The sequence below is a fragment of the Protopterus annectens genome, chromosome 4.part0 (genome assembly GCF_019279795.1).
Source record: "Protopterus annectens isolate FY-2018-M chromosome 4.part0, PAN1.0, whole genome shotgun sequence".
Taxonomy (NCBI): domain Eukaryota; kingdom Metazoa; phylum Chordata; order Ceratodontiformes; family Protopteridae; genus Protopterus; species Protopterus annectens.
The window spans coordinates 1,575,335,459-1,575,360,079 of NC_056733.1; positions in this window are offsets into that span (position 1 = coordinate 1,575,335,459).

Consider the following 24,621-nt stretch of genomic DNA (forward strand, 5'->3'; position numbering starts at 1 on the left):
TATAAAACTCACATTTGTGAGGTCTGTGCATTTGTATACAGCTCAGCAAGCTCGTGTCTGGTGTCCTGCAGTGTTCTACAGCAGCAGAGAGACAAAAGAGAGATTTTGGAGTGATTAAGTACTATTTTTCTACATTCTCTTGCTGCCTTTAGCTAATTCCGCCTAAAATGCCGATTTTTTAGTGTTTCTGTGATTTAAAAAGCTTGCTTCAGTTACATATTGTACTTATTTTACTGCCTGCACTTTAACAGTCATTTTTGTGTTTAAATTACCTGTTTATTTTACTTATTTTTGTGTTTAAATTACCTGTTTAACTGATGTAGCTACACACTCAAGTGGGATAGCCATTTCTGTGCATTTAAAGTGTTTTTTTGATTGTATTTGCTTTATTTTCTGAAAAAAAAAAAAAGTACTTGTTTTCCCACCTTTCTAAGCTAGTATAGTCCAGTTTATAGGTTAGTGCTGAATTCAGGGCTGTGTTACAAGTTTGCCCATACCTTATTTGGATAGAAGGAAGTTTCTCTGTTCACCTGTGAGAGAGAGGAGCTTTGAGCAGCCTATCTGTCCCTGGAGGAGTAGTTTTTGCCCAGAAATTAGTAGTTTATTGGCCATTTTGGGCTAATTTCTATCTCTTTCATTTCCCTGCTATAAAACCTGCATTTGCACAGTTTTGCACACCAGGCAGCACCAGTTAGCTAGGGTATAACTATTCCCGGCTCAACAAAGTCTACTCTTCAATTTTTTCCCTTGGAACTAAACAAACTTTCAACTTAAGCACTCAAGCCATTCACTTCTCAGCCTGGCACTTCCTCAAAAATCATAGCAAGCACTAATAAACCTTAGCAATAGACCCCCCTATACTGTAGAGAAGGACAAGGCTCTCTATTCGACCTTACCAGCCAATCAGTGAAACAGTTCACAGGGCAGTTTCAGGTGTACTCTCTGGTTCAACTGGTGAATCTGGGCATTTTGAGATAGTGTTATAACTGCCTCATGTATACAGACAACCCTCTCCTCCTACCACCAAACACTAATACATGCAAGAGGTGTAATTATACAGCCAAACTGGAGGCTAAGCTCTCTCAACCCAAGACTGGACCAGACAGTCAAGAGGAGAAGGGAACTACTTGCATCACACCACCAGTCTCACATAGACCTATGAAACCAGCACCGGCAAAAACAACACATAAATACATGAAAACATACTCGAAGGCTCTAAATAAAAATCTGCAAAAGCAACAGGGACCTCCAAAGCAGACACTCAAGCAACCTCCATCCCCCAACACAAACCATGAAACACATACTTCACAAAACCAGTGTGCCATGCAATCACAGCCCTTAAGGCAAAATAACATACCCAACACACTAGTAATAGGTGACTCTATAGTTAGGCACACTGACGTCCCACTCACTAGGCTGAACACGGAGACTACTTACTTATTTTTATATATGTTTTTTATCTGAGATTTGTATGTATTTTTGTCTATGGAGTGAGTGGAGTCTCTTTAAATGTTATTTTGTTTAATTGATTAATTAATTGATTTTTTTCATTATTGGGTATATAAGGTAATGGATTTTCACCATGATTTATGTGCTCATTGAAGGCTGTGGTAGCCGAGGTGCTAAGACAGGATTTATGGAATAAATATTTTTTCTACATGGAATCTTTGTTGTTTAGTCCACACAGCCTACCTGGACCTCGCAAAAACCTTCAAAACAGTACCCCACTCGGGCATCATACATAAGCTCACCAGCTTAGATATCGACACATATGTCACAAGATGGATTGCTAACTGGATCAGGAATAGCACCCACATGGTAAGTATTGCTGGTGCCATGTCTGACTCTACACCAGTTAAACGTGGCATCCCACAAGGCTCAGTCCTGGGACCTCTCTTGTTCAGTATATATTTCTCTGACGTACAGGCTAACACAGGAGGAATATGGCTGACCATGTTCGCAGATGACTGCAAACTGGGTGCCATATTTGACTCTCCAGCTGGCACAAGCATCCTCCAAAAGGGTCTCACAGAGATGGATAACTGGTGCCAGAGCCATGGCCTACAGCTAAATGCCATTAAATGTATAGTCATCCCCTTTGGGAATAACAAAGTGCCCACACATTACCACATAGGTGTTAATACGTTAAGTACAGTAGAAGTTGTTAGGGATTTGGGGCACGAGTAGTTAGTAATCTTGCCTTTGACAATCACATTGACAAAGTGGTTAGACAGTCCTTCTATATAGCCCACCTTATCCCAAAAGGTTTCACATCTAGATCAAGTAAAGTCATTGTGCCCCTATACTCATCAGGCCCATGACTGGATACAATTCCCCATTTGGGATGTACCATACCCGACACCTGCAGCAACTATAATGGCCACAAAAGTACCTCACCAAGTGGATTTGGGGACTCACACAGATGCCCTGTGCAGTTTGGCTAAAGTAACTCCAGCTCTACTCAGTCCCTTACCGCCTACTCGGATGCAATCTGTGCCTGTTGTTTACAGCCATGTCCAACACAGTATTAATGGACATGCTCTACCTCAGGATATCCGGATCCCTTAGAGTTACATGCTCCAGGGACTTACACCTCAGCACAGATATTAATAGGACATGCTGGAGGGACACATTCATTTCCCAGAGGCTCCCCTCACTCTGTAATGGGATCCCAGTCCCGCACAGGCAGAGCCGCCCACTGACCCCCTACAGGAGACCTCTTGATGAGTGGATGGGTGATTGTATGTTTACCTCTGGGATCTATTCTGGGTCCCTGCTAGACAGAGGCACAATAAACTAAATGTAAAACACCTATCTTGTGTGACCTACTATTCACAGGCACAGTCTACTAATCTAACAGGGCTGCAAAAGCCAAACACACTCTGGCTAGGCTTATAAATGCCTTAGGGCAGATAGCCTAGTATCAACCTATGGTAATGTTTGGGATGCACATTGTTTATTGATGATACTGATTGCAGGTTTTTTATCTTCTTTGCTTTCCCACTTTCTACAAACAACCTAAGTATATGCAGATCATATTTTATTATGACAGGGTTCCAATATATTGTATATGTGTCTGTTGTCATATAACTGTGTGTACAAGTTGGATTGGTGAATAGTGAGAGGTTCCTGGGTTAACACATGCAACTGCCGGATATGTGTGGCTCACTGCTGTACTCAGACATGGCCTAAGTGTGAGCATGCCCAGTCTGTCCTTTCAGTGTTTTGTTGCCTGACATTTGTCTCATTTATTCAAGTGTGTGAGCATGCCCAGTGTGACCTTTCAGTATGTTGCTGTCTGAAGTCCACTACATTTGTTGATGTGTGTGAACATGACCAATATTAACATTTATACTATATGTGTGTTGAAATTCAGGTTCTATTCTTACTGCAGGGCTCACCTTTGGGTCATAACTTGACAGGGATTATGCTGTTTCTGCAGGATTTCCATGAGATACTTTGCATAGACTTAGCAACATTTCTTCATACAGACTGACCAGCGAAATACTGTCATGGTTTAGTGGTTCAGTACTATGACTGTAGTGCACAGTATCCATGTTTGAGGCCTGCCACTGCTTTATATTTTCATACTGAGAAGACCAGACTGCTTAAGAGCCAGTAGAGCAAATATGAGTATGTTGGCTTTTGTTCAGCTATGCCCAACGTAGATCAAGCTTGTCCAACATTGCTCAACATTAACCAACATTGCTGAACGTTGCTCAATATTGCTCAACATTGACCATAGTTGTGCTAGTGTTAGTGTGTGCAATTGCTTTACATATACTAAATGGTGGTGAAAGCTGTTTAGCACTGCTTTATATTGCTTAACACATGGCAATCATGCCTCTGGTGGTGCTGCAGGGCTGCCTATGTCGGATGCACATACTGCACTCCCTATACATGTTTGGAAACAGGTAGTGTCAAGTTAGGCATCCCTTTTACTATATGTGCGAGTCAGAGAGAGGTATAATTTCCAGGGTTCCTACTGAGCCAGTGTATGTGCTATGCGTTGCCTCTTTGCCAATGCCAAAGCATACTGTGCATGCCTCCTTCTGCCTACTGGGGCAGGCTCAGGTTGTTCCTCCTCTGAGTCCCGCTCTGCCTATGATGGCCTTGGCAATGGTGGGGGGCTGTTTGGCCCAGGCCTATGCTGCTGCTCCTGCTGCAGCTGTTTTTGCAGGATCCTATTATGTAGTATAGCACATACCATGACAATTTGGGTACATGTAGTTGGTGAGTACTGCAAGGCTTCACCAGATGTGTCCAGGCACTGGAACCATGACTTGAGCAGGCCAAACACATGCTCGATTACATTTTGTGTTTGTGCATGTGCCTCATTATGGCATTCCTGTTCAGGTGTGTGTGCGTTTCTGATGGGTGTTATCAGCCACAGCTCCAGTGCATAGCCAGCATTCCCCACTAAGTGACCATGAGGGATGTCCCCAATGGCAAATGTTTGGTACAGCTGTGTCAGATGCCAGATATGGAAATCATGGTAGCTTCCAGGGCAGCCAGCACACACATTCAGTATTATGCCTTGGGCATCACACATGACCTTGCAGTTGATGGAGGGAAAGCCCTTACGGTTGAAGTAGACCCTACCCCACTCACCGGCTGGTGCTTTGATGTGTATGTGCGTGCAGTCTATTGCACCCACTACCTCAGGGTATTCCGCTATTTGCTGGAAGAAATGCATATTGCTGGCCAATACCTCACAGGAATTGGGGAAATATACATGATCACCGACATGTGCTGACATGGCATCCAGGAACTGGTGCAGTACCCTGAATGCTGATGCCTGTGATATCCCCATCATATCACCAGTTGATCTCTGGAAGGTACCTGTTGCTAATATTCTTAGGCCAACACATACCTTGGTTTCTACTGGGATGGGTTCCCCTCTGTTGGTTCTGTGTGTGAGGTGTGGCCTGCACAGCTCAACAATTTGCTGCAAGAGTTTTCTGTCCACTCTATAGTGCTCCACTATCTCCAGCTCATGTAGCCCCTGATAGGTTACCCTGGGCTTGTACACTCTTCTCTGTCTCCTCACTGTGGGTTGTCCAGCAGCATTCGCATTGTCACCACCCTCAGCATGTTGCATATATTGCCTTATAACAGCAATGGCAGCCCCTAACATTTCTTTGTCTCAGTAAAGCTTTTTCAGTTTTCACTTCTATTAGCTTACTGCAATGTTGCAGTGTATCTTGAGAGAAACATAGTAGAATGTTGTTTGCAGAGTTTTAAGTGCTGGGCTGGGCTGGGCTAGTGCACTGCCTGTGTAATTGCCTGATTCTGATTGTTTTCACCTGCTAGCTCTGCTAGTACTCCCTGGTTAACTTCCTACTATTTGTTGTGCTTCCTTTTTCCTTTTTGTTTTCTCAGGGGGGCAGTGCCGTGCACACAAGCGCAAACACATGCACACCAGCTCACATGTGTGCACACATGCTTACATGGACTAAAACTTGCTTATTCTTGCTAAAAAGCGTGCACACCGGTGCAAATGCGCTTACATAACTTTAAACAGCCTTAGACATGCTTCCTCCGGCCCAAACGAGTGCACACAGGCATACATGCGTGCACACAGTCTTACTCGGATGTACAGGCATGCACCCACGTGCAAACACATTGCACACACTTCAACAAGAAACTTTAGTGTTATCCACTGCATACACCTTCAATGTCTTGCCTTTAGCTAGGCTACCTGTTAGCACACCTCTTCCAGTGATGTGTAACTGACAGCAGATACATGCCACTCTGCTCCAATGAGCTTCACTTCTTTCATACATACCCCCCTCGGGATGTCACCTATCTTCTACTCTGTTACTCCCCTTATCCTACTCCTACACTCCACTGACTCTGCTCATTTGCTATGTAAACTTCGGATTCACTATCCTAACCCTCATTTGCATAGGATTGCCTGCTAATTCTTGGTTACATCTCTTAGACTGAGCTTCCCCCCTTAGCAACCTCTACTCGGTAGCCATGTTGTCTTCAGCCTGCCACTCCCTTGCATTGTAAATTAAAAATTACAATAAAATCCACATTTGTGGATTTTAATTATTGTTTTTTTTGGTTTTAAGAGCACAGCGCGTTTGCACAGTGCTGCGCTACTCTTAAACACCAGAGATCGGGATAAAAAAAAAATATTTTATTTTTAATTTGTATCGGTGAAAATTGCCAATGGCCATATTTTTGGCCATTGGCATGCTTCCTCAACTGGATGCATCCTTTTTTTGGAGCTGTCACTGCTCCGTTTTGCTATTTGCAAAACCGTTCTCAGTTGTCAATGGAGTACATTTCTGCAAATAACACTACTCTTACTTGGGCAGGTTCGGGTTTCCTAGATTGCAAATTTACCTCATTTGCATAGCTTTTGCCTGCAATTGAGGTAATGTGCATATCCAAGCCCTGTCCATGTAAGACTCATTTTAGGAGCTCTGTTGCACGCCCCTACCGGCTGATCCTGGATCGCTCGGCGGACATGTTGGCTGCATGGTGTCTTACTCTACTCTTAGACTCCATGCAAGCCTTCGTGAATCCGGCCCTGTATTATAAACATTACATATAAATATTATCACCATCTATTTATATTAAGTAATACGTTTTGAAAGATTTCATCAATAAGGGTGACTATGTTAAATAACTGTGTGCTGTAATCTTTAACTAAGGTTTTATATATGATACACCCTACTTTACTATGATTGAATTGCTTGTCATCTATCTTTCATGTAAATATTAATTGCTTATACAATAAGTAGACATTTATATTGTATTACAATTCTGTCTAAACTACAATAGTACTATATCTGTTCATAGGTAGGTACTAGGCTATTGGCCCTGGGGACTATACAAGCCCAGCCAAAAAGGTACCCTGGCTTTTGCCACCCAAGAAAATTATTTTCCTGTGCCACTGTAGAGCAGAGCCACAGAGGTGATCCTCGGGGTGAATTTCCTATTTCCCATCCAATCATCAAGATTTTTCTTGAAGAGTGCTAATGAGGAGCTTTGTTGGATATAGATAGGTAGTTTATTCCAGAGTATGAGAAGTCTCTGGGATAGGAATCTATCCCTCCAGCATGTTCTGTTTATTGTGATGACAAGGTTTAGGTCCCTAGAGCGTGTAGCTTGGAGGGATTGGGATTTCTTTAAGTGGAGCATGTCCAACAGCTCTGGGTTTGACATAGCTTTGTATGTTAGGCAGAGATCACATCTGAGTAGGCGATATGGAGTTTTTTTAGACAGTCTGCATAGGGCATCTGTTTGAGGCCGGTAATCCTCTTTGTGAGGTATTTCTGCGGCCTTTCCAGTTGTTGTAGATGTCTTGTGAGGTGCATACCAAAAGGGGTGTTGTACTCTATAATGGGTGTAATGAGTGATGAGTAGAGGGGAACAATGACCTCTTTTTTTCTGGATGAGAAACCTTTTGTGATGAGGTGTGCCACATAGAAGGATTTCCTGACTACTGTGGTGATGTGATTATCAAAGGAGAGGCTACTGTCCACCTGTGTCCCAAGGTCTCTTATCACATTTTCAGTGTTAAGTATACTACCGGCTATGTTGTAGTTCATGGGTACTGAGTTTTTAACAAAGGAGATGACAATGCACTTTTTGGCATTGAGTTTGAAGCCATGGCTTTGACACCAGGATTCTGCCTCAGTGAGGCTCTTTTGTAGGATGTCGACATCGTTAGGAGTTTCGGTTATGGCTCCTAGTTTGTAGTCGTCTGTGAACTTCGTTAGCCAAAGACCTTCTGTGTTAGCCTGTACTTCAGAGAAGTAGATACCAAATAGGAGAGGACCCAGGACTGAGCCCTGTGGTACTCCACTTGTCACTGGTCTGAAGTTGGATTTGGAGTCTGCTACTTCCACAGTGTGGGTTCTGTCAGTGAGCCAGTTGGCAACCCATCTTGTGACATAGGGATTTATACCTAGTATAGTGTGTTTATCTATAATTCCAGGGTGGGAGATGGTGTCGAAAGCCTTGGCAAGATCTAGATAGGCTGTGTGAACCACCTTACCCTTGTCTACAGCTTGGTGACTGCTTCAAAGAAGTCTATCAGGTTTAGGAGACATGATCTGCCTTTTACAAATCCTAACTGGGTGGTGTCCAGAGTTTGGGGAATACCAATGTCTTTGTTTATAAGTTCCATGATGATACGTTCCATGGCGTTGCAGACCAGGCTCGTCAGGCTAATGGGGTGGTAGTTCCCGGGGTCCGTGATGACTCCCTCCTTGTGGACTAGGATAACCGTTGCTGTGCACCATTCATCAGGCAAAAAGCCTGAGGTGAGGCTATGACTGAACATGGTACTTAGGTGGGGTGCCAGTTTGTCCTGTAGTTCATGTAGAATGCAGCCTTGGATGTTGTCTGGTCCCATGGATGTTGTGTTCTTGGCTTTGGAGAGTGTGGTTTTACCTTTACAGCCATGATTATAGGAACTTTGCATTCTTCTGGTATAGAGATGGGCTCTTTAATGGGTGAGAGGGGGGTAAAATTAACACAGAACCTCTCTGCCAAGGATGTTGGCAATATCAGTTGGGTCTGTATATTTAGTACCATTGTGCTGTAACTCAGAGTAGATCTGAGTGATGCCATTCAGATTCTTGACATAGTTATAGAATGCTTTGTGGCTGTCTTTAGAATCAGTGGCGATTTTGTTTTCGTAACTAGCTTTGGAAGATTTTATCAGGGATCGCAGCTTCTTACTGAGGCTGACCAGGGAGCTCCTCCACTCATGCAATTTTACGCTCTTTTGCAACAGTTTCTTCCTTCTGTTGTACAGTTTGTTTATGGCAGGGTACCACCAGATTGGCTTCCTTTTTTTGGAGGATAGCGTCTTGGTTCTGTTTTGGATAGCACGATCCATGCAATCATGTAAGTGCAATTGTGTAGGATTCAGTAGTCATAACTGTATTGTCCATCTGCATGGGTGTCATGAAGTTCACCACTTCTGTCTTAAGAAGCATGAAGTTGGCTTTGGAGAAATTTTTTACCATGGTTTCCTTAATGGGGGGGGGGCAGGATGTGGATACCTAGGGTAATTAGCTTATGGTCGGATCGGATCAATGCGGCATTGACTTCAGGTGTGGAACACCAATCACTCATGTTGGTAATAACCAGATCTGAGATATTGTTGCCCCTGATGGGGGTGTGGATAACTTGATCTAGGCATTGGAGTTTATGAATTCCAGAAAGCGTTGAGTGAAAGAGTTGGTACGTGAGCAGTTTTCCCAGTTAATGGTGGGGTAGTTGAAATCACCCATTATTAGGGTGCTTGCTTGAACCCTAATATTTTCCAGTACATCAAGAAAAGAGGAGTGGGAATCCTGGGGCATGGTGGGTGATCTGTAGCAAGCTATAATTTGGATTGCAGTTTTGCTCAGGGTTAGTTGCACTTGGGTAACCTCAGCTGCATTATGCTGAGCAACTAGCCTGGAGGTGTGGATATCCTTAATGAATATGGACACACCTCCACCTTTGGTGTTCTGGTCCAGGTTACATGGCCGAAAAATGTGGTATGAGTTATAGCCTGGTAGTGCAGGGGTGTTCTCTGGAGCCTTGAACCAGGTCTCAGTCACTGCACAGATATCAATGTTCTCCATTATAAGGAGTGCCGAGAGTGAGTGCATTTTGAGATTTAGACTTCTAGCATTGAGTAGCATCACCCACAGTTTTTGCTCGACTGTTCCTGTTATGGTGGTGCATTTGTCATTTGAACCTTGCCTAAAAAAGGCACTATAGGGGCGGCAAGAACCTTAGCCAGTATCCAGAATCCCAGGGATGACAGGTGCAGGCCATTTCTGGTAAAGCATTGAGGTCTGTTGACCATGTCATCCTAGGCAGACAGATACTGGATCCCTTTAGAATGGCACTAGAAGCTTAGCCAATTGTTGAAGTCAATCATTTTGTCCTTGCACCGCAGCATTATTCTGGGTAATAGCAGAATGCTACTCAGGGCTAGGGTCATACCTGCCTGGGCTACAAGATCGGAGAGCTCTTCCATGTCTCTTTTCATGTAGTCCAGGGAGGTACGTCTCAGGTCATTCACACCAACATGGACAATGACAGAGTCATATTTGTACTTGTTGTGGAGTGACCTGAGTGCGTGGGTTATGTGGCGGATCTTGGCACCCGACAGGCAGCTGACAGTAACCTTCTCCTTGTTTAGCCTGGTGAGTGGGACATCAGTGTGCTTGACTATAGAGTCACCTATGACTAGTGTGTTGGGTATGTTGTTTTGCCTTACTGGCTGTGGTTGAGCGACACACTGAGTCTGCGGGCTATGTGTCATTTGGGTTGTGTTGGGCGGTGGAGGCTGCTTGCATTTCTGCTTTTGAGGTCTCTGTTGCTTGAGCAGATTATTATTGAGAGCCTCCGCGACTGTCTTTGTGTTTCTATGTGTGGATTTTGGTGGTGTAGATTTAATGAGACTATGTGATTAGTGTGGTGTGGTGCAAATGTTTACCTTCTCCTCTTGACATCAAGTTTAGTCTTGATTGGAGAGAGCTTTACCTCCAGTTTGGCTAGATAAGTGCATCTCTCACAGGTTGTAGTGTTAGGTGGTAGGAGGAGAGGGTTGTCTGTGTACATGAGGCAATTTCTACATTGCCCCAGGATGCCCCTTGGACATGCCTGAATAAAAAACTATTTTCCTCTAGATAAGTGAGGGAAGTGAGTACAAGAGCTGTTTTTCTCTAAGCAAGTGAGGAAAGTAAGTACAAAAACTGTTTTCCTCTAGTTAATGAGGAAGGTTGAGTGCTGTAGTAATTAGTAAGTTATTTAGTGCTTACAAGTTCTGAACAAGTGCTGATCATGAACAAGCAAATTCAAGTACTAAAACTAAGAATCTGTATCTGGACTAAACTAGCTACAGGAAAGGGGAGAAACAAGTGCAAATGCAGGCTTTTAAATCAGAAAGTTGAGAGAGATGGAAAAACTGCCCAAACGGCCAATAACTACAATTTCTGGGCCCGAACCACTCCTTATGTGGTAGATAGGTTACCTAGTGCTTACCACTCCCACTGATAAGCCAGAAGGCTTTCCTTCAACACAGAAAGCTGGGGGCGGGGGCGCTCAGATGCTTACACACAGTCCTAGATACAACAAATCTGAATCTGGGCTACACGAGTTACAGGAAAGGTATATATATATATATATATATATATATATATATATATATATATATATATATATATATATATATATATATATATATATATATATACATAAAAGTAGCTAAAACAGCAGTAAAAACAATTCAAATGCAGTGCAAGCTAGCACATGAGTATGTAGCAATGTTAGACCAAACAGTTTAAAAATGCAATTAAATTAAAAATGACTGAAAACAAGTGCAGAAGGAGTCTATTAGGTAGAATGAGGTAAAGAGATGGGACTGGGGGAAGTGTCCCAGATCAAATCTACAGTATGGGTGGGCAACTGTACAAGTCTCCACATTTAAATAACACAGGAATAGAGAGGGTGGGTATGGGAAAACCAACACCTTCAGCAGAGATCTGAAAAACTATACAGTGAAGCAAAAATAACAGTGCACAACTCTGACGTCAGCCAGCAATGATATCAAATTAGTCAAACAACAATTATCAGTACACAACTCTGAAGTGCCAGAAAAATATACTCAGCTCTGTATATCTCCAGATAGTTTGAAGAACACTCTGTCAGGACACAGGAAGGCTCCAGCAATGATATGTTCAAAATAATATAAATATTGCTTATTCCTTATTACAAATATTCTCCATATGATAATTCAATTTTTGGAGCTCAGATGTTCTGGATTGTCAAGGTATGAGTGATAATCTGATGGATTTAGGTTTATCCATCAGATTAGGAATGATTTTCATTCCATGGCTAGTGCAGATCTTAGTTTTGTAACATTTATTCATTTAAATTTGTTATTTCACAAAAAAAATTTAGTATCCCTGACCAAAACATTACTTCATTGGTAAACACTCAAAGTATAAAACTGATCATTTCCTTTAAAAGCTCAAACATATACTTTATAGTTATCAGAGGAAAATGTTTTAATAGTCACAATAAAACAAAAAATACATAGTCTAAATAACCTAAGATGGATTTAACTTTATTATCTTTAAATACCAATGGCTTAAACAATCATAACAAGAGATCAAATCTACTGAAATATTTAAACTGAACAAAGCACAAATTGTCTTCCTTCAAGAAACTCATTTCAAAACAAGTGTCAATTACAAATGGAATCCTAAAGAATATAGGAATATATGATATTGGTGCAATCCACTTATAAAACAAAGACAAAAGGGGTAATAATTTTATGGAAAGCAAATGTGATTAACCCAGAAATCATTTATAAGTATGAAGATAAAGAAGGTCTTATGGCATTAGTAATAGTTAAATATAATAACAGAATATAGACTCTAGCCAATCTATACTGGTTCCCAAGCATTGGAACAGGAACTGTTAAAAAAACACTTGGATTTCATTTCTAATAATTATAAAGGCAACTTAATATTAGGAGGAGATTTTAAATATAGATTTGATATTTCTGAAAATACAAATAAAAGACCGCTGTGTACATCTGCTGTATCAAAAACTTTAAACAAGTGGGTAGAATCATTTCATCTTGTAGATGCTTTCAAATTTAAAGAAGATACATCTTTGTTGTTTTCCCATCAAGATCGCAGATTTGGTACCAAAACTAAAATAGATAAAATATTTGGTGCCCATGACTTACACTCTAAGATCATTAATTTCTCAATCACTCCCTGCCCCTTTTCAGACCACAATTCATTGATACTAAAACTTCAAAATGGGTACAAACCATTAATCTTTAACTCCAGAATTCCAGCATATATAACTAAAATTAAAGAGTTCAAACCCTGGTTATTATCTGAATTACAGTTCTTCTTAGATATTAATTACACCACAGAGATAAATAAAATAATGATATGGGACTCAAAAGCTTACATATATGGTAACACCCTAACTTGGTATAAAAAATAGAGAATGGGATTCTGAATTATTGCATCTACAATCCAAAAAAATCAAAATCATTTGGAGATGAAAAAGAAAGAAGAAGTATTAAACAATAAATACAATGAAATTCTAACACATAAAACCAGTTTAGCTTTAGAACAACTAAAAATTAATACCTTGGCCACTTCTTCCAAAAATCTACATAATTTATCCACAAGAATCAAAATACAATCAAAAGCTAATAACATTAAAAGTATCTTTCATGAAAAAAAGTGAAAAACATTTTGGATATAGGTGGCATTCTTGATGCCTATGGAAATCACTATATGGAACATTTCCAAAAAGAAAATATACATATTGATCAATTAAATCTAGATGAAAAATGTTCTAATATAAAAAAAATCAGAAAAATTAAAACTAGATCTGCAAGCAGCCATATCCTACAAAGAAATTACTGATACAATAAAAGAGGGTAAAAATAATAAAGCTTTAATTATATATGGCGGCATAATTATGGAAATATATATTTTGTTTCCTTCAAAGATACTATCCCTCTTCCATAAAAATCTATTAGAAATTCGGTCACAAGCTTTAATACCACCCTCTTGGAGATATTCCTTAATCACACCAATCCTAAAGGAAAAAACATCCCCAAACCTCTATACCACATATAGACCTATATCATTAATAAATAATGACTATAAGATATTTATGAAAATATTAACTAACAGAATGAAAATACCACTATCCAAAACAATAAATAATGATAAAACTGGAGTTATATATCATAGACACACACATGACAATATTAAAAGGATAATTTATCTTATAGATTATGTTAATAAAGAAAATAAACACTCATAATTGGGTTAGATATAGAGGAAAGCCTTTCATTCCCTAAACTGGGATTATTTATTCAAAATTCTAATGCTATTTGAATTTCCTGCATCCTTTGTTCATCTCCTAAATAATTTAGCGTATGTTAAGTTAGGTCCATTTACCTCTGAATCTATACATATAACAAAAGGCACTAAACAAGCATGTCCCATGTCACCAATTTTATTTGCTCTGGCTATTGAAATATTAGCAGATTCAATTTGTAACAATATAAAAAGCAAATGAATAGATGTTTATGATAAATACAATTCTAAAATAATGCTATTTGCTGATGACATATTGCTAACATTATTTAATACAAAAAAGACATTAGAAGAATTAGATATATTAATTGACAAATTTCACATGACTTCAAGGCTCCATTTCAATAAATTAAAATCAAAATTTTTATTTTAAATAAAAAAAGCACTGCAGACTAAGGGGGATCACATCATAGGGAAACAAGAATCTATATTAAAATATCTAGGAATTGATTTATGCAAGGATAATAATGAATTAACTCTCAAAAAACTACAATAATATCATCAATACAATTACATTTTCTGTTGAAAAATGGAACAAAATAATATTAACATTTGAAGATAGACTACAGTTAATAAAAATGGTTTTACTGCCCAAAATCCTACATATAGCCTTGGCAATAGAACTGTTACCAGAAAGGAATATACTTAAAGAAATAAATTCATGCCTGATAAAATTTTTATGGTTTCCCAAAAGAAATAGAATAGCTTTAATACATCATATCAGACCATGGAAACACGGAGGATTAAACTCTCCTGATATATAAACATATATAAAAGCATCAATATCTAAAACAATCTCAGATTGGATAAGTCCACGCCATTCTGCAAATTGAAAAGAATTACTAACTGTAATATCAATAAATGAATTTGATTTACAAAAAAAAAAAAATTTCAAATAACAGATAAAATAATTTTCATGGCACATATGTATTAGTATGCAATATAAGATAACTAAACCCACTAAAACTCATTTGATTAATTATTACATTGACTCATTTAGGAAAATTATTAATGCAAATATAGATTTAAAAATCTGGTTTGATCTTTTAACACTATTTATAGTCACAAAGAACTTTCCACATAAAATATATAGAGAAATTATTAATTCCTGGAAACAGAAAGGATTTGTTTGTTGGCTCCAATGTATCAAATAACTAAAAGTTTTAGATATGCAAGTAAAAAAGCAACATACAAAATTCCACAACAGCACTGGCTAACATTACAGAATAATCTGTCATATTTGCAAGATTTAAGTAGAATAATTAACAATTCTTCATTTAAAGAAATATCTAAATTTACGAAATACATATATGAAATCATATATAATGACTTTGACATGGGAAACAGTATTTCAAAATTTTACAAAATATTGATAAACTATAAAACAACACCCAAAAACTCATATTGGAAATATATAACAAAAGGACACTAAATACAGTTAACTGAAGATATTAAAAAAATATCTTATTATCGATAAAATATACATCCTTTACACAATACTGGAAAGTTTTTAATTGGAAATGCTTGCACAGAGCATTCTTAACCCCAGGTAGAATCAGTAAAATTAGTTCTTCCATAAAAGGAATATTTTGGAGATATGAGCAAGTACACAATGCAGATTGGAACCACATTTTCTTTGCTTGTGTTAAAATTAAGCCATTTTTGAATGGTATTAATAACTTTCTACAATTTTATTTTATTTCATTTATTTTACATTTGTTGGCCGGGATAGCCTGACTGGATGCATGTCCATTTTCAGCGGAGGCCCGGGGAGAAATGCTCCAAGGGTAAGCAGATACAGCATTACATAATACCAGCATTACATATTATAAACAGACTATTTACAGAGCTTACATAAGTAAGCAAGTTAAACAAGTTCCACAGGTTACAGTTAATCCTGAGCACAAGTCAGGATTAAATTAAATTACACAGTAAACTGGTTAACAGATATTTACACATTATAGAGAGAGTTAGCCAGGCTTGATACATTGACATAGCCAGTTAAGTGACAAATGTTGTTTGAGCCTTGTTTTAAATTGACCTAAGGTGGAAAGTAAGGTAATATCAGCTGGAAGAGAGTTCCAGGATCTACTTACAGAGTTTGCAAAGAGAGAATCACCGGCTGTGTTATTAATTTTGCTAGTCTGAATTAATAGTTTGTTAGAGGATCAAAGCGGTCTAGGATTGTTATAGGGGGTGATAATATTTTTAAGTGCAGGAGTATTGTCCGGATTATAGAGGATTTTATAGGTCATAATCAGTTGGTTATACTGGATTAGGCTGGGTAGTTAAAGCCACCCAAGCTGATTTAGATTGATGCAATGATGTGTCCTAAAAGGCAGCCCAGTGGCAAACCTGGCAATGTGGTTGTAGCAAATTGAGAATTTGTTAAGGACAGTTTTGTTTAAATTTGAAAGTAGAGGGGATGCATACAGAAGGGTTGAAAGAAGGTGAGAGCGAGCTATGGCAATTTTAGCTGGAGGGGTTAGGAAGGCTTTTATTCTGTAAAGTGACCCTAGTTTTTTATTGATGGTTTTGATAGTTTGGTTAACATGTAGGTCAAATTTTAGATTATTGTCTATGATGATACCTAATAGTTTTGTAGATGGGTCAGGGGAGATTATTGTGCAATCATCTGATTTTATGGTAAAGGTGAACGGTAGACCTACGTGTTGGTGAAAATAACAGCATTTTAGTTTTTTTGGGATTTAGGATTAGACGATGTTCAGAAAGCCAATTTTCTATTGTATTAAAGGTGGTCTGGGTAGCTGACTATAACTCTACTGGAGAGTAGTGTTAAATTGTGTTAAAATTAAGCCATTTTTGAATGGTATTAATAACTTTCTACAATTTTATTTTATTTTATTTATTTTACATTTGTTGACCGGGATAGTCTGACTGGATGCATGTCCATTTTCAGCGGAGGCCCGGGGAGAAAAGCTCCAAGGGTAAGAGAAGTGGCTGAGCAAATCAGAGTAGAGTCATCAGCATATTGGATACAGCTGACTTTTGGGATGACAGTATAAAGGTCGTTAATGAAGATGGAGAACAGCAAGGGCCCTAGTATAGAGCCTTGTGGTACTCCAAGGGTGTTAGAAGGTTAGAGAGTTTGTTCTGCCAGAGGACAGCCTGCTGTCGACCATTCAGGTAGGATTGAAACCATTGGAGGGCTCCAGTATCTAGACAGAATGTTTGCAGGGTGTGGATTAAAAGTTGGTGATCAACCATATCGAATGCCTTGGAAATATCCAAAAAGAGGGCTGAGGATATATAATTATCATACCTTTCAACCTGGAAATATCAAAAATCTGGACAAGGCCCATTAAAAATAGGTACAAATCTGTATGCTGATTAACATCTAATTTGCATATATAATTACATAACCCCACCCACTCCAATGGAGTTGTGGGATACCAACTTTTGAACACAAACTGAACAGAACCAAAATATGGCACCAGAGTCCCCCTGTAGCCATTCCAATATCCCATTACCTGGCTATTTCGCCCCATTTACCATAAGCACTAATGTGTGCATGCATACTGCTTTACTTCTACAATGATTATTTGGATTTTATTTTTACATTTTGTAGCACATCAATGCACAAACACTAACAGACATCTGATAAAGCAATACTGTCTCACAATGAAAACAGACTTGGCATTAATACTTCTCTGCCCTTGAAACTCACATTCATCGAAACAGCATTAAAACCCGTACCACATCCAAAGAAAATGCATCTGGCCAGTGGTGGATAAAGATTACCTTTGGGCTGTTTTCAAATCATTGGTTCTTTGCACACAAAACAACATACATGATGCGTTCTTTTCTTTGATGCACCTTCCTGACTTTATTAAGTTATAGTCCTTGTATAATACAGCACACTTGCTAGACAGAGCACATTTTAAATTTATTGTTTGAATGAACATTTTTACAGTAGGCTGCACTGTAGGTAATGAAAGAAAATGCATGAACCAATAATCATAAAACTACCCAATTCAGAACATTTCCATCATAAAAGACATATCTAATTTATAAACAGTTTTTTTGCTATTTCTGGAAAACAGATAATAAAAACATTCAACTATTAAAACCAGGAAAAGCATATTGGAATGAAACCCCAAATGTAATCTCTAGACCAAGGTATTTCTAGCAGTGCTTTCTCAATTACTGAATGCATGAAGCAGCCAGGCTATGATTGCTTTCATAGCTCCTTTCTTGCCTGCCTCTGTTCTTTAAATAACTTTGTGTATATTTATGCAAGCCCTACCAGCTTCTGTGACAGTTAATTAGCAGCATTTCTCTTCAAAGCATATATGTTAGCATTACCACCTGTTCCACTTTGCGAGGGACAGTCCCTCTTTGCGCAGTTGTGTCCTGCAAAACAATTGTAAAAATGGCAAATGTCCTGAGATTTTAGGACAAAATTATTTCCTATATTTTAAGTAATAGTTGCATAAAACAGTTATTATGTATCTGAAACACCTAAATGTTATAATAAACAGAATAACAAACTAAAATGCTGCAAGAACAAACTTTTATTTAGGCAAAAAAGTGAAGTTCTGTCCTTCGTACTGGCCGTGAGCATGTTTCGGCCTGCAAAATCGAAAGTTTGTACCAAAAATGTCCCACTTTGGGCATTTGAAAAGGTGGCAACCCTAGTTGTGTATGAGTCCTAAAAGGAACTAACAGAACAGATCAAATGTTTCAGTAAGCTAGCTGCATGTTACGTACATCCAGTTGAAGCAGGATTGAGTCCAGTAATTCTACTAGGATGCTACATTACTCAGATAATTTATATAATGTCCAGGTCCTCTGGAATCCACCCCAAACGTAAGTATGTGGACTCAAGAAATCAGATCCTTTATAACAGTACAATAACTAATATGCACTTATTGCGGCATAACAACTAGAATATAAGTTTAACCTGGTAATACTGTTTTGTGTGGCTCTCAGTGTCCTTTATTCTCACTGAAGCTTTTTTATTCCACAGACCAAAGCCACTTAAACGTCTGATGAAAATTGCCCCTAGTAATCTATAAACATATTGAAGCTCTATAACTTGACAATTGATGGATTTTATATCATGTGTATCAAACTGAACGAGCAAGCAAACAAAAAGGCAGGGCCAGGTCTCAGTAACATAAAGTGAAGTAATAAATTGCGCTCATACCTGTAACCTGACAATAAGTGAATACCCAGCCCCACACACACACAACAACTTATCTACTATTGTAAGAGAGAGAGAGAGGGAGAGAGTGTGTGTGAGAGAGAGAGAGAGAGAGAGAGAGAGAGAGAAAGATTAGTTAACTCCAATAAGGGTCTCATAATCAGAAAACTCTAAATATTCCAAATAGTGACAATGAACCACCCTCAACTACCAAGAGTGCTGCAAGTTAAAACAAAGAATAACCTATCTCAGACAAAAAGGAACTAGTGGTAGTGTAGAAGTTATACAAGCTTAAACTGGGTTGCACTGCTAGTTGCATAGGGCAGCACCCATCTCGACTATGAAGCTGAAGTGGTTGGGGATACCTCTGCATCTGTTTTTTTTCTTTATTTTGATAGCCTTGTGGCAGACAGGAATAAACTTTGCAAAAAAACAAACTGTAAACAATATGTCGGGGGGATTTACTAGACAGCAGTTACATTACTAGCTTCTTGCAGCAAGATTTCTAGGCAAAGAGAGATATAGGGGGTGTATAAAAGCCTAAATTAGTATATGCCTTAACATTTGCTGTTAACACTTAAAATTTAGAAATGGCATAAACTGTTTTGTATACCTCTAAAATGACTCACCAGGAGGGCATTTCTACACTCATCAAGAACCAAAGGCAAATCCTTCAGCAAAAGGCCTATATTACAGTTCCATATAGCTTCAAGTGTAGTTGTGTCCAGGGCAGTCCCAGGTTTGTGTCATTTACATGAACCCCTGCCCTGGTGGCTTTTTGAGCAATGAAGGAATGCCTCAAAGTAACTCTCTCTCCTTGCCAACTGTAGGAAAACCACAACACTAAAGAGAGCACAGCCCCAAATGGTTCTAGTACACATAACTCAAAAAGGCCCAAGAGGGTCAACATAATATCTTTTTCATAAGTTATACCGATTACACAGCAGCGGTAGCATTGTTACCTCACAGCAAGAGGTTCACCCGTTCGATTCTCAGCTTGGGTTGGAAGACAATACCATACCATTTGAAATGACACCAATAACTAAACCAGTTACTGAAGTCAGTCATTTTTTGTTCATTCTGATGCATCATCTTTGGAGAAAGCAGAGTGCTGCTCAGTGACACATAGTGCAAGAACTGCATCATGCATCTCTTCATATAGTCCAAGGAGATACATTTCAAGTAATTTACACCCACATGTAGTATGACATGCTGGCACTTGCCATTCAAGGACACACAGTGCATGTGTGTGTCATCTGACAAATCCTGGCACTAGACCAGCAAGTGACCATCATTCATTTCTTGCTCAGTTTGTGAGTGGTACAGCAGTATGTCATACACTGGTGACACCTATGACTAGAATGTTTGTTTGGAAAGATACCTGCCTTTTGTGTTTAACATTACTGAGAAGGTGACCCCTAGTGCTATGGGAGGTAATAAAATGTATCCATGTTGCTGGTCTGGAGTGCTGCTGGGGGTGCTTATTGCCCATATTTCGTTTCAAAGGTGTTTGTGGTTTGGGCAGGTAAAGCTTTAGAAACTCGGCATAGGCTGGATTATGTGTTTTATGATGACTGTGGGTAGGCATGCTGTATGGTGGCCTGCTGATAATCCTGATATCAGTATTGTCTGACTTCAGTGGCATAACATGTGCACATATCTTAGACATGTCCTGTGCTGTTTAATTAATTGGTGATCACCAGACAGTATGAGGCATGTCTTACATTGTCTCAAGATAATCATCTCAATCAAGCTGATTACAAAAATTATAGGTGCATTGATTTGTTAAATATAAAACTAATAGACCTGCAATGGCACAACACAGCAATGCACAAACTACTACTAATAAATTCCATTATTCCATAAAATCAGCTGATACCTCCACATTATAAATAGAAAGCAATGAGGCAAAGATGGAAAGAAAAGAGTGCAACAACATTCTCCCTGCGTCTGGGCATATATAGACTATTATATCGATAAGCTTTAGAAAAAATAATAACTGGTATTTTGTTTGGAGCTTTAGGAGGCAAAGTTATTGGTCAAAGTCTAGGAGCATAGAATAAAGAAGTGCATGTCTCTACTATGTTTCAGATGTATACTCCCCAGATCACCCATTTAGCTGATATACAGTTAAATTATTGAAGCAACAGCAGATAGGGTCTCTGCAGTTTGAAACATCATCTCTTCATCATGCACATGATACACAATGATAAACCAGTGAGAACAGAGGAAGTCCAACTAGAAATTTGTATTAGTTATTTTTACCTATATCTTTTTTTTGCTCCTTGTATTAACACAAGGTAAGTGGGCTGGTCCCCAGACCCTTCTGGACTTACAACCCTGATTCAGTATGGAGCACTGCCTGAAGTGCTGGAGCACATTCTTTCCCCCAACATATACATCAAGAAGTCAAACTAACAGTGGAAAAATGACAGCATCCACATGCTCCCAGAACTAAAGCAAAGGTGAACAGGTCTAATAATTTAAACCATTGCAGATAAAATATAAGTATAGTTAAAAGAAATAATCACTATAATCCATTCATTGTGATGGTTTAAACAGATCAGTTGATTGAACTGCATTAGTGACTACACCCACACACACACACACACACACACACACACACACACACACACTTTGGTTCCTTACCTGGTTAATGCCTTGCCTTGCTTCATCCCGTTCTCTCAGCCTGCAGCCCAAAGTCCATTTACGTCGGCACCGACTCGGCAGAAATGTGCAAATAAATAAAGTAACACCACTACGCCAGTCACCAGCCCATTGTCAGCATAGCAATTTAAAAAAAAAGAAAACCCTTATCCAGCAGCCCATTCTTGGCACCATTAGTGCTGCTGCTGTTTAATTCCCATTTCCCGCCTGCTCACAGCCAGCCAGAAATAATGATGCGAGCTCCTTGAGCTCAATTCTGACTGGCTGGTAGCGCTGGCGGAGCTGTGGGCGATGACGTCAGCTCCAACAGCGCGAAAATTCAAAACATAAAAAAAAAGCAAAACAATTGGAAATGAAGGGGTGCCACTCGGGAATCGTGGCACCCCTTCACTTTGACCCCAAAACTCGGTAAAAACCGAGTAATTCGGGACGTTTGGGAGGTCTGATAATTATTGTTGCAATTATGGTTTATGGTGTTGGTAAAGGCTAGGAGGGCTGAAGTAGTGCTGTGATGAGGATGGAAGCCATGCTAAGTGTCTGCCATAAGGCGATTCTGGATTAGGTGGTGCATGAGTTGTCTATGAATACATTTTTCCATAATCTTTGCAAGTGGAGAGAATATAGCTATTGGCCTATAATTGGAGAATTCAGTAGAACTGCCTCCTTTGTGAAGTGGGATTACATAGGATATTTTCCAGATGGTGGGAATTTTAGCTTCTACTATGGTTCGACTGATTAGTATTTAGATGGGGTAAGCAATAGCATCAGCTAATTTTTGTAGATACTCGGCAGGGAGTTGATCAGCAGAAAGTGTAGTGGGTTTTAATTTTTTGATCAAGGTACGGATAAGTGAAGTGGCGACTGGTTGGAAGCTGAACGCAAGTAGGTTTCTAAGGGTGCTACTTTCAGGACCAGGGGAGATAGGAGGCAGTTGGCTAGCTAGGGCTTGAATTTTCTCAGTAAAGAATTGGTTAAAACTATCAGAAACATCTTCAGGGGTTTTATCAATAGTAGCAGCAGGGATTGGGGTTGAAGTTTGTCCAGGATGTAGTAGATTATTTAAACCTGCCCAAAACTTTTGAGGGTTATTTTGATTTACTGTCTGTAAATTACAGTAGTATTGTTTTTTGTCTTGTAAAATTGATTTTTTGGTTTCATTCCTGGATTGCCTGTACTTAATGTGATCTTGAGGGTCTTTAGAAGAATGCCATAAAGCCCATGCTTTGTTTCTAAGGGTAATTTTGAGTTTAGACTCTATAGAAAGCCATGGCGCAGTTTTTGCCTTGGTTCTCTTTGAATGCACAGTTGCATGCAAATCAAGGATCTCAAGGAATTTGTTGTTAAAGTATGCTACTGCTTCCTCTAAGGGGAAGTGTTTTAGAATAGACTACTTACATGAGTTTAGTTCTTGTTGGAATTTGGCAGGGTCAAAGTTTTTATTGTTTCTAACCTTTCTGAGTAAGGGTTGTTGGGAATTAATCGTTTTGTGCTTAATTACATATGTGAGAAGGTGATCGCTTAGGCCATTAAGGAGGGTACCAGAGGTGTACAGTTGGGGGTGACTATTTATGAGTACCCAGTCAAGTATACTTTCTTTTTGGTTGGGTTTACCTATCCTGGTAGGGGTGGATATGATTTGTGTAAATGCATGCAGGTTAATATGGGTGGTTGGGGATTCTGAGGAACAGGGGCCCCAGTCTATGTTAAAGTCTCCAAGTAGTAGGGTTTCTTGGGGGTAGAAACATGATAGTGTATGTTGTACCCAGGTGGTAACACTTCATTGTCTTTAGTGTTAGGTTTTAACCAGGTTTCAGATAAACAGAGAATCTCAGGGGAGTGGACATCCAGAAGTGCATGCAGTTCATATACCTTGTTATTAATGCTTCTTATATTGAGATGGCAGACTAGGAGAGAGTTAGTTGGCCTATTAATCGTAGGTTTGTAGCTTAGATTGCAAGTAGAGGGGGTATGTGTATCTGAAGTGAGTGGGCCAGGGTTGGGGTGAATATCAACACCAAGTATTAGGTTGAATCTATACTTGGTGATGAACTTCAAGAATTTGTTTATTAGTTTGTGGTAGTGTTTGGATCTAGAGCTAATGCGCCTGGGGTTGAGATGTTGATAGACTGAACAAGATGTTGGATAGGATCTGGTACTGTAAGTATGGTTGAAGGTGGAAGGATTTACAGCTGGGGTGATAGTATGGCCTTTTGGGACCTGAAATCCCATGAGAAACTGGTTTTCATACAAGGTAAGGAGGTATGATGTGAACAAGAGGGGTAGTAAAGAGGAGTATATCATTATCTATGATTCAGCTAGTGAGTTAAGGAACTGTTTTAACTGGTGATGCAACACCAGGAGATAGAGTGGTGAGGTAAAGGTACTGGAAGGGGGATGGGAGAATGCCAGATGAAAGCTAATAGGTGCTATTAAATGTAGGTAGTAGAATGGGGGTGGGTGGAATTATCCCAGATGAAAGCAGATAGGATCTAGAAAGTGGGGGAGTGGCTATAGTACTATAAATTTAGAGGTACTGGGGTGGGAGGAATTGGGTGCAGGAGGGAGCAAGAGAGCCCGAGCATAGCGAGGCAATGCAGCGGGGCTATTGCAGTTTACAAGGTTTCCTAAGGTGTCCTAAAGCTATAAGGTAAGTATTACAGCTCTTAATGTAAGAGTCAGTTTACTTCAGTTACAGGGGAAGGAGGCAACCACTCAAGTAGAAACAAAGAGCCCTATGGCTGACCAATATGGTGACCTGCTTAATTACAAAGCACTGTAAGTGAAAGCTTAACAAATACTTTTTGTGTGTGCAACCTACTCTGTTTAAATGTTGAGAGAAACTGATTGCAGTCCTGTAGACACCGTTTTGTAGGGAACTGTAGAGTTCAATCTGTTTAA